A 16,865-nucleotide genomic window follows, 5' to 3' on the forward strand; every position below is an offset into this window, starting at 1 on the left:
CCTTTGTTGAGTTGAATAGTGTAAAATCGCTTGAATGTTCAAACTGGAAAGCATTAAAACTTGACATACCTTCGTCCAGGCGTAAAATGTCTTCTGGCTTCTAAGTCTGGAGCTCCACCCACTAGGAGACCGAAATGCTGCATTAGAGAGATTAAACAGGGGAGCTGCATGTGGTAGACAGAGTTACTCCAGTAGAGGGAGCCTCTTTGCTCAGCCAATGTAAGTGAATGGGATTTTACATGTAGACCGTATTTATCCAGTAGAGGGGGCACGTTTGCTCAGCCATTGTAAATCAATGGGATTTTTTACATTTTTGATCATCATTTGTGTGTACATTTACATAAACACCCCCATTTCAGCCATTTTGTATTGTATTCATTTTTGCTAAGTAACGTTTGGAAAGACATCCATTCTACACATGTGTACCAAATTCCAAGTCAATTGGAGCTAAGATTCAGGAGAAGAAGAGTTTTTTATGTTTTCCAAAATTTTCACTGTACAGGAAAATCCATAATGGCAGAAGTATGGGTCCTTGAGGCTTTTTTGTTCCCCATGAGAAATGAGGCATGTTTACCAAGTTTCAGAAGATTTGGACAAATGGGGTGGAAATTATATCACTTTGAAAATATTTTTTTTGGGTGTGGCCTATAGTGCCACCTATGGGCGAATGTGGGCCATTCTTGGTTTGGGGGTACCCGTTGGCATGGAGTATCAATGTGCCAATTTAAAACATTTTTGACCAGTGACTTTTTGAGCTATTGGGGCTCAAGGAGAATAATAATAATAAATATAGCTGCAAGCAGCAATGCGGATTCCTCCTCAAAATGGCAAATCATTTAAAATTGATCAGTAGAGGGTTGGGGTTAAACCCTCTCAGTGGATGAATCCAAAAACCACGTATTTCTGTCTGAATCCTAAACGAAACATTTTCAGTGTACAGAAAAATCCATCAATACAGACCTTATGGATCCTTGAGGCTTTTTTGTTCCCAATGAGAAATGAGGCATGTACACCAAGTTTCAGAAGAATTAGTTAAATGGCGTGGAAATGGTATCACTTTGAAAATATTTTTTTGGGATGTGGCCTGTAGCGCCACCTATGGGCAAATGTGGGCCATTCTTGGTTTGTGGGTTCCTGTTGGCCTGTAGTATCAATGTACAAAATTAGAAAATATTTGACCAGAAAATGGGAATTTTGGAGTGGCCTGTAGTGCCCCTATGGGTGAATGTGGGCCATTCTTGGTTTGTGGGTTCCTGTCGGCCTATAGAATCAATGTACCAAATTAGAAAATGTTTGACCAGAAAATGGGAATTTTGGCTGGCCTTTAAGCCCCTAAGGCGAATGTGGCTATACTTGGTTTGTGGGTTCCTGTTGGCCTGTAATATCAATGTACCAAATTAGAACATTTTTGACCAGAAAATGGGAATTTCTGCGTGGCCTGTAAGCCCCCTAAGGGCGAATGTTGGCCATTCTTTGCTGCAGTATTTCAGAGTGATGTCATCTTGAAGCATGTTAGGTTTGAAAAACCATCAGTCAAAATTACATTTGATTTATTGACACGTATATATTGTTAAAATTTGGACATTTACATAAACACGCCCCTTTCAGCCATTTTGTATCGTATTCATTTTTCCTAAGTAACGTTTTCAAGGATGTCCATTCTACACATGTGTACCAAATTTCAAGTCAATTGGAGTTTTGTAGGTTTTCGCAAATTTTCAACGTACGGGAAAATCCATCATGGCGGAAGTTATGGGTTCTTGAGGCTTTTTTGTTCCCCATGAGGAATGAGGCATGTACACCAAATTTCAGAAGATTTGGACAAATGGCGTGGAAATTGTATCACTTTGAATTTTGTTTTTTGAAGTGGCCTGTAACGCCACCTATGGGCGAATGTGGGCCATTCTTGGTTTGGGGGTACCCGTTGGCATGGAGTATCAATGTGCCAATTTAGAAAATTTTTGACCAGTGACTTTTTGAGCTATTGGGGCTCAAGGAGAATAATAATAATAAATATAGCTGCAAGCAGCAATGCGGATTCCTCCTCAAAATGGCAAATCATTTAAAATTGATCAGTAGATGGTTGGGGATAAACCCTCCAAATTAAGGAGTTCAAAAAACATGTCTTTGTCTGAATCCTAAACTAAACATTTTCAATGTACAGGAAAATCCATACCGGACCTTATGGATCCTTGAGGCTTTTTGTTCCCAATGAGAAATGAGGAATGCACACCAAGTTTCAGAAGAATTGGACAAATGGCGTGGAAATGGTATCACTTTGAAAATGTTTTTTTGGGCGTGGCCTGTAAGGCCACCTGTGGGCTAGAATGTGGGCCATTCTTGGTTTGTGGGTTCCTGTTGGCCTGTAGTTTCAATGTACAAAATTAGAAAATATTTGACCAGAAAATGGGACATTTGGGAATTACCTGTAGTGCCCCCTAGGGGCGAATGTTGGCCATTCTTGGTTTGTGGGTTCCTGTTGGCATGTAGTATCAGTGTACCAAATTAGAACATTTTTAACCAGAAATTGGGAATTTCGGCGTGGCCTGTAGCGCCCCCTAGGGATGAATGTTGGCCATTCTTGGTTTGTGTGTTCCTGTTGGCAGTTTATTTTCTTTATTTTACAAAAGCACAAGGTTTTGTTGTTATTGTGAATGTACACAAATAAAAGTACACATTTCATAGTTCGTAATGATGTCTCGCATGTTTCTGTATGTGCAAAAATAACGCAGTATTTTATTTAAGTTGTTGTTTCCGCTGTTTCGAGAGAAAAATATAGCAGGACGTCATCTGGAATAATGCCAGAATAAAATATAATTATTCCAGATTTCTTTCTCAACTGTTTGTTTACTTGAGAAATAACAGACTTCTCAATATATCATATATTGTGACAGTTTGTTGTATGAAATTGTCCGTTCAGGCGCTAAGCAGCAGCGAGAGACACTCTCATCGAGTGCGTGAGTTAGGCGCTGACGGCTCAGCTGTGTCACACAAACAGCTTCGCAAACATGTATTTGAGTTGTTTTGACATTTGTTGAGTTGAATAGTGTAAAATCGGCTTGAATGTTCAAACAGGCAAACATTGTATACAACCAACAAACCTTCGTGAAGATCGCGAGCAAAAATGATCTCGCCTCGCTGATTGCGTGTTGTCAGAGCTCAAACAACATCATTCTCGGAAGTTTTGATACGTTAGGATCGATCAGCCCATCTCTACTTTCTTTAGACATATGTTTCATGTTTGTGTAAGTTTTTGTGGCGTGTTTCAGAAAGTTATTAAGCTAGACAGAGACTTTATTTTCTTTATTTTACAACAAATAAAAGTACGACTTTCATAGTTTGTGATGATTAAATGTATCTGTATGTGCAAAAATAACGCAGTATTTTGTTTAAGCTGTTAACGCTGTTTCGAGAGAAAAATCTTAACAGGACACCACAGCGGCATCCGTGTTGGTCACTGCAATAATTCATAATTCAATATATTGATACCCAATATATCATGTATTTTGGTGTATGAAATTGTCCGTTCAAACGCATGGAGCAGCTAAAGCGAACTCTCATCGTCGTCGAGCATTAGTCGTGACGCTGCTCGCTTCGCTGTGTCACACAAACTGCTTCGAAAACATTTATTTGAGTTGTTTTGCCTTTGTTGAGTTGAATAGTGTAAAATCGGCTTGAATGTTCAAACTGGAAAGCATTAAGACACACAATTGACTTACCTTCGTGAAGACACATGTAAAATGTCATTTGGCTTCTAAGTCTGGAGCTCCACCCACGAAATGCTCCATTAGTGAGATTAAACAGAAGAGCTGCATGTGGCAGACAGAGTTACTCCAGTAGAGGGAGCCTCTTTGCTCAGCCAATGTAAGTGAATGGGATTTTACATGTGGACCGTATTTATCCAGTAGAGGGGCACTTTTGCTCAGCCATTGTAAATCAATGGGATTTTTACAATTTTGATCATCTTTTGTGTGTACATTTACATAAACACGTCCATTTCAGCCATTTTGTATTGTATTCATTTTTGCTAAGTAGCGTTTGGAAAGACATACATACTACACACGTGTGCCAAATTCCAAGTCAATTGGAGCTAAGATTCAGGAGAAGAAGAGTTTTGTAGGTTTTCCAAAATTTTCACTGTACAGGAAAATCCATAATGGCAGAAGTATGGGTCCTTGAGGCTTTTTGTTCCCCATGAGAAATGAGGCATGTTTACAAAGTTTCAGAAGATTTGGACAAATGGGGTGGAAATTATATCACTTTGAATTTTTGTTTTTTGGGCGTGGCCTGTAGCGCCACCTATGGGCGAATGTTGACCATTCTTGGTTTGGGGGTACCCGTTGGCATGGAGTATCAATGTGCCAATTTAGAAAATTTTGACCAGTGACTTTTTGAGCTATTTGGGCTCAAGGAGAAGAGGAATAATAATAATAATAATAATAATAAATATAGCTGCAAGCAGCAATGCTGATTCCTCCTCAAAATGGCAAATCATTTCAAATTGATCAGTAGAGGGTTGGGGTTAAACCCTCTCAATGGATGAATCCAAAAAACATGTATTTCTGTCTGAATCCTAAGCGAAACATTTTCAGTCTACAGGAAAATCCATCATACCTTATGGATCCTTGAAGCGTTTTTGTTCCCAATGAGAAATGAGGCATGTACACCAAGATTCAAAAGAATTGGTTAAATGGCGTGGAAATGGTATCACTTTGAAAATATTTTTTGGGAGCGTGGCCTGTAAGCGCCTCCTATGGGCAAATGTGGGTCATTCTTGGTTTGTGGGTTCCTGTTGGCCTGTAGTATCAATGTACATAATTAGAAAATATTTGACCAGAAAATGGGACTTTTGGGAATTACCTGTAAGCCCCCTAGGGGTGAATGTTGGCCATTCTTGGTTTGAGGGTTCCTGTTGACCTGTAGTATCAATGTACCAAATTAGAACATTTTTGACCATAAAATGGGAATTTCGGCATGGCCTCTAGTGCCCCCTAAGGGCGAATGTTAGCCATTCTTTGTTTGTGGGTTCCTGTTGGCCAGTAGTATCAATGTACCATATTAGAAAATTTTTGACCAGAAAGCGAAATTTTGGGAGTGGCCTGTAAGCCCCCTAATGGCGAATGTGGGCCATACTTGGTTTGTGGGTTCCTGTTGGCCTGTAGTATCAATGTACCAAATTATAACTTTTTGACCAGAAAATGGGAATTTCGACGGCCTCTAAGCGCCACCTAGTGGTGAATGTCGGTCATTCTTGGTTTGTGGATTCCTTTTGGCCTGTACTATTAATGTACCAAATTAGAACATTTTTGACCAGAAAATGGGAATTTCGGCATGGCCTGTAGTGCCCCTAAGGGCGAATGTTAGCCATTCTTGGTTTGAGGGTTCCTGTTGACCTGCAGTATCAATGTACCAAATTAGAGCGTTTTTGACCAGAAAGCGAAATTTTGGAGTAGCCTGTAAGCCCCCTAAGAGCGAATGTGGAGCCACACTTGGTATGTGGGTTCCTGTTGGCCTGTAGTATCAAAGTACCAAATTAGAAAATTTTTGACCAGAAAATGGGAATTTTGGCTTGTCCTGTAGTGCCCCTAGTGGCGAATGTCGGTCATTCTTGGTTTGTGGATTCCTGTTGGCCTGTACTATTCTTGTACCGAATTAGAACATTTTGACCAGAAAATGGGAATTTTGGCTTGTCCTGTAGTGCCCCTAGTGGCGTATGTCGGTCATTCTTGGTTTGTGGATTCCTGTTGGCCTGTACTATTAATTTACCAAATTAGAACATTTTTGACCAGAAAATGGGAATTTTGGCATGGCCATTCTTTGCACAGTACTTCAGAGTGATGTCATCTTTAAGCATGTTAGGTTTGAAAAACCATCAGTCAAAATTACATTTGATTTATTGACACGTATATATTGTTAAAATTTGGACATTTACATAAACACGCCCCTTTCAGCCATTTTGTATCGTATTCATTTTTCCTAAGTAGCGTTTTCAAGGATGTCCATTCTACACATGTGTACCAAATTTCAAGTCAATTGGAGCTACGGTTCAGGAGAAGAAGAGTTTTGTAGGTTTTAGCAAATTTTCAGCGTACGGGAAAATCCATCATGGCGGAAGTTATGGGTTCTTGAGGCTTTTTGTTCCCCATGAGGAATGAGGCATGTACACCAAATTTCAGAAGATTTGGACAAATGGCGTGGAAATTGTATCACTTTGAATTTTTGTTTTTTGGGCGTGGCCTGTAGCGCCACCTATGGGCGAATGTGGGCCATTCTTGGTTTGGGGGTACCCGTTGGCATGGAGTATCAATGTGCCAATTTAGAAAATTTTGACCAGTGACTTTTTGAGCTATTGGGGCTCAAGGAGAAGAATAATAATAATAATAAATATAGCTGCAAGCAGCAATGCGGATTCCTCCTCAAAATGGCAAATCATTTCAAATTGATCAGTAGAGGGTTGGGGTTAAACCCTCTCAATGGATGAATCCAAAAACATGTATTTCTGTCTGAATCCTAAGCGAAACATTTTCAGTCTACAGGAAAATCCATCATACCTTATGGATCCTTGAGGCGTTTTTGTTCCCAATGAGAAATGAGGCATGTACACCAAGATTCAAAAGAATTGGTTAAATGGCGTGGAAATGGTATCACTTTGAAAATATTTTTTGGGGCGTGGCCTGTAGCGCCTCCTATGGGCAAATGTGGGTCATTCTTGGTTTGTGGGTTCCTGTTGGCCTGTAGTATCAATGTACATAATTAGAAAATATTTGACCAGAAAATGGGACTTTTGGGAATTACCTGTAGCGCCCCTAGGGGTGAATGTTGGCCATTCTTGGTTTGAGGGTTCCTGTTGACCTGTAGTATCAATGTACCAAATTAGAACATTTTTGACCATAAAATGGGAATTTCAGGTGGCCTCTAGTGCCCCCTAGAGGCTGAATGTTAGCCATTCTTTGTTTGTGGGTTCCTGTTGGCCAGTAGTATCAATGTACCATATTAGAAAATTTTTGACCAGAAAACGAAATTTTGGGAGTGGCCTGTAAGCCCCCTAATGGCGAATGTGGGCCATACTTGGTTTGTGGGTTCCTGTTGGCCTGTAGTATCAATGTACCAAATTATAACTTTTTGACCAGAAAATGGGAATTTCGAGCTGGCCTCTAAGCCCACCTAGTGGTGAATGTCGGTCATTCTTGGTTTGTGGATTCCTTTTGGCCTGTACTATTAATGTACCAAATTAGAACATTTTTGACCAGAAAATGGGAATTTCGGCATGGCCTGTAGTGCCCCTAGAGGCTGAATGTTAGCCATTCTTGGTTTGAGGGTTCCTGTTGACCTGCAGTATCAATGTACCAAATTAGAACGTTTTTGACCAGAAAGCGAAATTTTGGAGTAGCCTGTAAGCCCCCTAAGGGCTGAATGTGGGCCACACTTGGTATGTGGGTTCCTGTTGGCCTGTAGTATCAAAGTACCAAATTAGAAAATTTTTGACCAGAAAATGGGAATTTTGGCTTGTCCTGTAGTGCCCCTAGTGGCGAATGTCGGTCATTCTTGGTTTGTGGATTCCTGTTGGCCTGTACTATTCTTGTACCAAATTAGAACATTTTTGACCAGAAAATGGGAATTTTGGCTTGTCCTGTAGTGCCCCTAGTGGCGTATGTCGGTCATTCTTGGTTTGTGGATTCCTGTTGGCCTGTACTATTAATTTACCAAATTAGAACATTTTTGACCAGAAAATGGGAATTTTGGCATGGCCATTCTTTGCACAGTACTTCAGAGTGATGTCATCTTTAAGCATGTTAGGTTTGAAAAACCATCAGTCAAAATTACATTTGATTTATTGACACGTATATATTGTTAAAATTTGGACATTTACATAAACACGCCCCTTTCAGCCATTTTGTATCAGTATTCATTTTTCCTAAGTAGCGTTTTCAAGGATGTCCATTCTACACATGTGTACCAAATTTCAAGTCAATTGGAGCTACGGTTCAGGAGAAGAAAGAGTTTTGTAGGTTTTAGCAAATTTTCAGCGTCACGGGAAAATCCATCATGGCGGAAGTTATGGGTTCTTGAGGCTTTTTGTTCCCCATGAGGAATGAGGCATGTACACCAAATTTCAGAAGATTTGGACAAATGGCGTGGAAATTGTATCACTTTGAATTTTGTTTTTTGGGCGTGGCCTGTAGCGCCACCTATGGGCGAATGTGGGCCATTCTTGGTTTGGGGGTACCCGTTGGCATGGAGTATCAATGTGCCAATTTAGAAAATTTTTGACCAGTGACTTTTTGAGCTATTGGGGCTCAAGAGAAGAAGAATAATAATAATAATAATAATAAATATAGCTGCAAGCAGCAATGCTGATTCCTCCTCAAAATGGCAAATCATTTCAAATTGATCAGTAGAGGGTTGGGGTTAAACCCTCTCAATGGATGAATCCAAAAAACATGTATTTCTGTCTGAATCCTAAGCGAAACATTTTCAGTCTACAGGAAAATCCATCATACCTTATGGATCCTTGAGGCGTTTTTGTTCCCAATGAGAAATGAGGCATGTACACCAAGATTCAAAAGAATTGGTTAAATGGCGTGGAAATGGTATCACTTTGAAAATATTTTTTGGGAGCGTGGCCTGTAGCGCCTCCTATGGGCAAATGTGGGTCATTCTTGGTTTGTGGGTTCCTGTTGGCCTGTAGTATCAATGTACATAATTAGAAAATATTTGACCAGAAAATGGGACTTTTGAGAATTACCTGTAAGCGCCCCTAGGGGTGAATGTTGGCCATTCTTGGTTTGAGGGTTCCTGTTGACCTGTAGTATCAATGTACCAAATTAGAACATTTTTGACCATAAAATGGGAATTTCGAGTGGCCTCTAGTGCCCCCTAAGGGCTGAATGTTGGCCATTCTTTGTTTGTGGGTTCCTGTTGGCCAGTAGTATCAATGTACCATATTAGAAAATTTTTGACCAGAAAAGCGAAATTTTGGGAGTGGCCTGTAAGCCCCCTAATGGCGAATGTGGGCCATACTTGGTTTGTGGGTTCCTGTTGGCCTGTAGTATCAATGTACCAAATTATAACTTTTTGACCAGAAAATGGGAATTTCGGCTGGCCTCTAAGCGCCACCTAGTGGTGAATGTCGGTCATTCTTGGTTTGTGGATTCCTTTTGGCCTGTACTATTAATGTACCAAATTAGAACATTTTTGACCAGAAAATGGGAATTTCGGCATGGCCTGTAGTGCCCCTAAGGGCGAATGTTAGCCATTCTTGGTTTGAGGGTTCCTGTTGACCTGCAGTATCAATGTACCAAATTAGAGCGTTTTTGACCAGAAAACGAAATTTTGGAGTAGCCTGTAGCGCCCCTAAGGGCGAATGTGGGCCACACTTGGTATGTGGGTTCCTGTTGGCCTGTAGTATCAAAGTACCAAATTAGAAAATTTTTGACCAGAAAATGGGAATTTTGGCTTGTCCTGTAGTGCCCCCTAGTTGGCGAATGTCGGTCATTCTTGGTTTGTGGATTCCTGTTGGCCTGTACTATTCTTGTACGAATTAGAACATTTTTGACCAGAAAATGGGAATTTTGGCTTGTCCTGTAGTGCCCCTAGTGGCGTATGTCGGTCATTCTTGGTTTGTGGATTCCTGTTGGCCTGTACTATTAATTTACCAAATTAGAACATTTTTGACCAGAAAATGGGAATTTTAGCATGGCCATTCTTTGCACAGTACTTCAGAGTGATGTCATCTTTAAGCATGTTAGGTTTGAAAAACCATCAGTCAAAATTACATTTGATTTATTGACACGTATATATTGTTAAAATTTGGACATTTACATAAACACGCCCCTTTCAGCCATTTTGTATCGTATTCATTTTTCCTAAGTAGCGTTTTCAAGGATGTCCATTCTACACATGTGTACCAAATTTCAAGTCAATTGGAGCTACGGTTCAGGAGAAGAAGAGTTTTGTAGGTTTTAGCAAATTTTCAGCGTCACGGGAAAATCCATCATGGCGGAAGTTATGGGTTCTTGAGGCTTTTTGTTCCCCATGAGGAATGAGGCATGTACACCAAATTTCAGAAGATTTGGACAAATGGCGTGGAAATTGTATCACTTTGAATTTTGTTTTTTGGGCGTGGCCTGTAACGCCACCTATGGGCGAATGTGGGCCATTCTTGGTTTGGGGGTACCCGTTGGCATGGAGTATCAATGTGCCAATTTAGAAAATTTTGACCAGTGACTTTTTGAGCTATTGGGGCTCAAGGAGAAGAATAATAATAATAATAATAATAATAAATATAGCTGCAAGCAGCAATGCAGATTCCTCCTCAAAATGGCAAATCATTTCAAATTGATCAGTAGAGGGTTGGGGTTAAACCCTCTCAATGGATGAATCCAAAAAACATGTATTTCTGTCTGAATCCTAAGCGAAACATTTTCAGTCTACAGGAAAATCCATCATACCTTATGGATCCTTGAGGCTTTTTGTTCCCAATGAGAAATGAGGCATGTACACCAAGATTCAAAAGAATTGGTTAAATGGCGTGGAAATGGTATCACTTTGAAAATATTTTTTGGAGGCGTGGCCTGTAAGCGCCTCCTATGGGCAAATGTGGGTCATTCTTGGTTTGTGGGTTCCTGTTGGCCTGTAGTATCAATGTACATAATTAGAAAATATTTGACCAGAAAATGGGACTTTTGGGAATTACCTGTAAGCGCCCCTAGGGGTGAATGTTGGCCATTCTTGGTTTGAGGGTTCCTGTTGACCTGTAGTATCAATGTACCAAATTAGAACATTTTTGACCATAAAATGGGAATTTCGAGTGGCCTCTAGTGCCCCTAAGGGCGAATGTTGGCCATTCTTTGTTTGTGGGTTCCTGTTGGCCAGTAGTATCAATGTACCATATTAGAAAATTTTTGACCAGAAAACGGAAATTTTGGGAGTGGCCTGTAAGCCCCCTAATGGCGAATGTGGGCCATACTTGGTTTGTGGGTTCCTGTTGGCCTGTAGTATCAATGTACCAAATTATAACTTTTTGACCAGAAAATGGGAATTTCGGCTTGGCCTCTAGCGCCACCTAGTGGTGAATGTCGGTCATTCTTGGTTTGTGGATTCCTTTTGGCCTGTACTATTAATGTACCAAATTAGAACATTTTTGACCAGAAAATGGGAATTTCGGCATGGCCTGTAGTGCCCCCTAGGGGCGAATGTTGGCCATTCTTGGTTTGAGGGTTCCTGTTGACCTGCAGTATCAATGTACCAAATTAGAACGTTTTTGACCAGAAAACGAAATTTTGGCTTGTCCTGTAGTGCCCCCTAGTGGCGAATGTCGGTCATTCTTGGTTTGTGGATTCCTGTTGGCCTGTACTATTCTTGTACTGAATTAGAACATTTTTGACCAGAAAATGGGAATTTTGGCTTGTCCTGTAGTGCCCCCTAGTGGCGTATGTCGGTCATTCTTGGTTTGTGGATTCCTGTTGGCCTGTACTATTAATTTACCAAATTAGAACATTTTTGACCAGAAAATGGGAATTTTGGCATGGCCATTCTTTGCACAGTACTTCAGAGTGATGTCATCTTTAAGCATGTTAGGTTTGAAAAACCATCAGTCAAAATTACATTTGATTTATTGACACGTATATATTGTTAAAATTTGGACATTTACATAAACACGCCCCTTTCAGCCATTTTGTATCAGTATTCATTTTTCCTAAGTAGCGTTTTCAAGGATGTCCATTCTACACATGTGTACCAAATTTCAAGTCAATTGGAGCTCACGGTTCAGGAGAAGAAGAGTTTTGTAGGTTTTAGCAAATTTTCAGCGTCTGGGAAAATCCATCATGGCGGAAGTTATGGGTTCTTGAGGCTTTTTGTTCCCCATGAGAAATGAGGCATGTACACCAAGTTTCAGAAGATTTGGACAAATGGCGTGGAAATTGTATCACTTTGAATTTTGTTTTTTGGGCGTGGCCTGTAGCGCCACCTATGGGCGAATGTGGGCCATTCTTGGTTTGGGGGTACCCGTTGGCATGGAGTATCAATGTGCCAATTTAGAAAATTTTGACCAGTGACTTTTTGAGCTATTGGGGCTCAAGGAGAATAATAATAATAATAATAATAATAATAATAATAATAGCAATAAAGCCATCAATTACAATAGATTCCTCCTACGGAGAATCTAATAAATATAGCTCAAGCAGCAATGCGATTCCTCCTCAAAATGGCAAATCATTTAAAATTGATCAGTAGATGGTTGGGGATAAACCCTCCCAATTAAGGAATTCAAAAAACATGTCTTTGTCTGAATCCTAAGCGAAACATTTTCAATGTACAGGAAAATCCATACCGGACCTTATGGATCCTTGAGGCTTTTTGTTCCCAATGAGAAATGAGGCATGTACACCAAGTTTCAGAAGAATTGGTTAAATGGCGTGGAAATGGTATCACTTTGAAAATATTTTTTTGGGACGTGGCCTGTAAGCGCCACCTATGGTCGAATGTGGGCCATTCTTGGTTTGTGGGTTCCTGTTGGCCTGTAGTATCAATGTACAAAATTAGAAAATATTTGACCAGAAAATGGGAATTTTGGAGTGGCCTGTAAGCCCCTAAGGCGAATGTGGCCATTCTTGGTTTATGGGTTCCTTTGGCCTGTAGAATCAATGTACCAAATTAGAAAATGTTTGACCAGAAAATGGGATTTTGGAATACCTGTAAGCCCCTAATGGCGAATGTTGGCCATTCTTGGTTTGTGGGTTCCTGTTGGCCTGTAGTATCAATGTACCAAATTAGAACATTTTTGACCAGAAAGCATGGGAATTTTAGGCTGTGGCCTGTTAAGCTAGCTCCCTAGGTGGCCTAGTAATGTTGGCCATTCTTGGTTTGTGGGTTCCTGTTGGCCTGTAGTACCATTGTACCAAATTAGAACATTTTAGACCAGAAAATGGGAATTTCGGCATGGCCTGTAAGCCCCCTAGAGGCTGAATGTTGGCCATTCTTTGCACAGTACTTCAGAGTGATGTCATCTTGAAGCATGTTAGGTTTGAAAAACCATCAGTCAAAATTACATTTGATTTATTGACACGTATATATTGTTAAAATTTGGACATTTACATAAACACGCCCCTTTCAGCCATTTTGTATCGTATTCATTTTTCCTAAGTAACGTTTTCAAAGACTGTCAATTCTACACATGTGTACCAAATTTCAAGTCAATTGGAGCTACGGTTCAGGAGAAGAAGAGTTTTGTAGGTTTTAGCAAATTTTCAGCGTGCTGGGAAAATCCATCATGGCGGAAGTTATGGGTTCTTGAGGCTTTTTGTTCCCCATGAGAAATGAGGCATGTACACCAAGTTTCAGAAGATTTGGACAAATGGCGTGGAAATGGTATCACTTTGAAATTTTGTTTTTTGGGCGTGGCCTGTAGCGCCACCTATGGGCGAATGTTGACCATTCTTGGTTTGGGGGTACCCGTTGGCATGGAGTATCAATGTGCCAATTTAGAAAACTTTTGACCAGTGACTTTTTGAGCTATTTGGGCTCAAGGAGAAGAAGAATAATAATAATAATAATAAATATAGCTGCAAGCAGCAATGCGGATTCCTCCTCAAAATGGCAAATCATTTAAAATTGATCAGTAGATGGTTGGGGATAAACCCTCCCAATTAAGGAATTCAAAAAAACATGTCTTCGTCTGATTCCTAAACAAAACATTTTCAATGTACAGGAAAATCCATACCGGACCTTATGGATCCTTGAGGCTTTTTTGTTCCCAATGAGAAATGCGGCATGTACACCAAGTTTCAGAAGAATTGGACAAATGGGGTGGATATTATATCATTTTGAAAAAAAAAATTTGGAGCGTGGCCTGTAAGCGCCACCTATGGGCAAATGTTGGTCATTCTTGGTTTGTGGGTTCCTGTTGGCCTGTAGTATAAATGTACAAAATTAGAAAATATTTGACCAGAAAATGGGAATTTTGGAGTGGCCTGTAAGCCCCCTAGGGGCGAATGTGGGCCTTTCTTGGTTTGTGGGTTCCTGTCGGCCTGTAGAATCAATACACCAAATTAGAAAATGTTTGACCAGAAAATGGGATTTTTGGAATTACCTGTAAGCCCCTAATGGCGAATGTTGGCCATTACGTGGTTTGTGGGTTCCTGTTGGCATGTAGTATCAGTGTACCAAATTAGAACATTTTTGACCAGAAAATGGGAATTTTGGCATGGCCTGTAAGCCCCCTAGGGGTGAATGTTGTCCATTCTTGGTTTGTGGGTTCCTGTCTGCCTGTAGTATCAATGTACCAAATTAAAAAAATTTGACCAGAAAGCGGGAATTTTAGGCGTGGCCTTTAAGCCCCCTAGTGGCGAATGTCGGCCATTCTTGGTTTGTGGGTTCCTGTTGGCCTGTAGTACCATTGTACCAAATTAGAACATTTTAGACCAGAAAATGGGAATTTCGACATGGCCTGTAAGCCCCCTAGGGCAGAATGTCGACCATTCTTTGCGCAGTACTTCAGAGTGATGTCATCTTGAAGCATGTTAGGTTTGAAAAACCATCAGTCAAAATTACATTTGATTTATTGACAGGTATATATTGTTAAAATTTGGACATTTACATAAACACGCCCCTTTCAGACATTTTGTATCACATTCATTTTTCCTAAGTAATGTTTTCAAGGATGTCCATTCTACAAATGTGTACCAAATTTCAAGTCAATTGGAGCTACGGTTCAGGAGAAGAAGAGTATTTTTAGGTTTTAGCAAATTTTTCAGCGTCACGGGAAAATCCATCATGGTGAAAGTTATGGGTCCTTAAGGCTTTTTTGTTCCCCATGAGGAATGAGGCATGTACACCAAGTTTCAGAAGATTTAGACAAATGGCGTGGAAATTGTATCACTTTGAATGAAAAATCACTTTGAAAATCTCTACTTTCACTTTCACTTCTCTCTTAAGATTTTTTTCTGTTTTTTTGTGTGATTTACATAAGCATATCACAAGCAATTTTATTTGAAAGACTATCTAGGCACATAATAACACTGTATAGCTGTGACTGTTTATAACTATTTCAAAATGTAGCCTACAAGCTCACACTTTAAATGGTCAGTGCTTTGATTTTTAAATCATTAAAATAGCAACAGATCCAGTGAAAAAAATGGAGTGATTGTGTTTACATGCCATTCAAAAACGTGGCATTTTACAAGGTAAGAGAGAAATAAAAAAACTTAAAATAATACCATTTGTACTTCTCAATTACTTGGGAATGTCTATGTTCAGGGCGAAGGCTAAATTGTTACTGTCTCTTTAAGAGGCTTTTATCGCATGATACGATACTTAAGGCACAGTTCAGTTTAATCTTTTGAGAACTGAGAAGTATCATTATTTTCGTTTTGTGCCATGCTTGTTGCATTTGTATTCATTGTGAGATGATAAAATACAGACTACGTGAATGGTTGATTTTGTTCACTTGAATTTTGTGGCGTGTTTCAGAAAAATAATCGTGAAGACAGAGACTGAGCACCCTGTTTATTTATTTTACAAAAGCACAAGGTTTTGTTGTTATTGTAAGTGTACACAAATAAAAGTACACATTTCATAGTTAAGTAATGATGTCTTGCATGTTTCTGTATGGGCAAAAATGGCGCTAGTATTTTGTTTAAGTTGTTTCCGCTGTTTGAGAGAAAAATATAGCAGGGCGTCATCTGGAATAATGCCAGAATAAAATATAATTATTCAGATTTCTTTCTCAACTGTTTGTTCACTTGAGACATAACAGACTCCTCAATATATCATGTATTTTGACACTCTGTTGTATGAAATTGTCCGTTCAGGCGCTAAGCAGCAGCGAAAGACATCGAGTCGCGTGAGTTAGGCGCGACGCGGCTCGCTGTGTCACACAAACAGCTTCGCAAACATGTATTTGAGTTGTTTTGACATTTGTTGAGTTGAATAGTGTAAAATCGGCTTGAATGTTCAAACAGGCAAACATTGTATACAACCGACAAACCTTCATGATGATCGCGAGCAAAAATGATCTCGCCTCGCGGTTTAGCGTGTTGTCAGAGACAATTAAACAACATCATTCTCGGAAGTTTTGATACGTTAGGATTGATCAGCCCATCCCTACTTTCTTTAGACATATGTTTCATGTTTGTGTAAGTTTTTGTGGCGTGTTTCAGAAAGATATTAAGCTTAGACAAAGAGCACACGGTTTATTTTCTTTATTTTACAACAAATAAAAGTACAACTTTCATAGTTTGTGACGATGTATTAAATGTATCTGTATGTGCAAAAATAGCACAGTATTTTGTTTAAGCTGTTAGCAGCTGTTTGAGAGAAAAATCTTAACAGGACACCACAGCGGCATCCGTGTTGTTCACAATAATTCATAATTAAATATATTGATACCCAATTTCTTTATCAACTGTTTGTTCACTTGATACATAACAGACACCCCAATATATCATGTATTTTGGTGTATGAAATTGTCCGTTCAAGCGCATGAAGCTGTGGCGAACTCTCATCGGCGTCGCGGCGTTAGTCGCGACAGCGGCTCGCTTCGCTGTGTCACACAAACTGCTTCGAAAACATTTATTTGAGTTGTTTTGCCTTTGTTGAGTTGAATAGTGTAAAATCGGCTTGAATGTTCAAGCAGGCAACCATTGTACACAACCAACAAACCTTCGTGAAGATCGCGAGCAAAAATGATCTCGCCTCGAGGATTGCGTGTTGTCAGAGACAATTAAACAACATCATACTCGGAAGTTTTGATACGTTAGCAGCTGTCTCGATAGAGAAAAATCTAACAGGACATCACAGCGGCATCACTAGACCCCTTCAATAATTCATAATTCAATATATTGATACCCGATTTCTTTATCAAC

This window comes from Xyrauchen texanus, chromosome 16, assembly GCF_025860055.1.
Source record: "Xyrauchen texanus isolate HMW12.3.18 chromosome 16, RBS_HiC_50CHRs, whole genome shotgun sequence".
In the NCBI taxonomy this organism is placed as follows: domain Eukaryota; kingdom Metazoa; phylum Chordata; class Actinopteri; order Cypriniformes; family Catostomidae; genus Xyrauchen; species Xyrauchen texanus.